Consider the following 308-nt stretch of genomic DNA (forward strand, 5'->3'; position numbering starts at 1 on the left):
ACGCCTTCTCTCAAGAAGAGCATGGAGCTGTCACTCAGGAGGAAATGGTCCGTGCTTATGACACCACCAAAAGGGAACCGAGGCAGGAATAGGGCCCGACGTCGGGGAGAAAACGCGTCGCGTCCCCTGACGGACCCTGGGAAAGGGATGCGGCTCGTAGCGCCCAGTGTTGACACATCCATCAGAAGAGACTGGTGTCGGCAGCCGAAACACCGGGAACCCGTTTCTGTGGCCTTAGCCGATGACCAGTTTGTTAGTTACATATCCCCTCGCAGACCTGGAGTGTCTCCTGCGGGGAAAGCCGTTTT

Source organism: Pteropus medius, unplaced genomic scaffold (assembly GCF_902729225.1).
Source record: "Pteropus medius unplaced genomic scaffold, Ma_sr-lr_union100, whole genome shotgun sequence".
Taxonomy (NCBI): Eukaryota; Metazoa; Chordata; class Mammalia; order Chiroptera; family Pteropodidae; genus Pteropus; species Pteropus medius.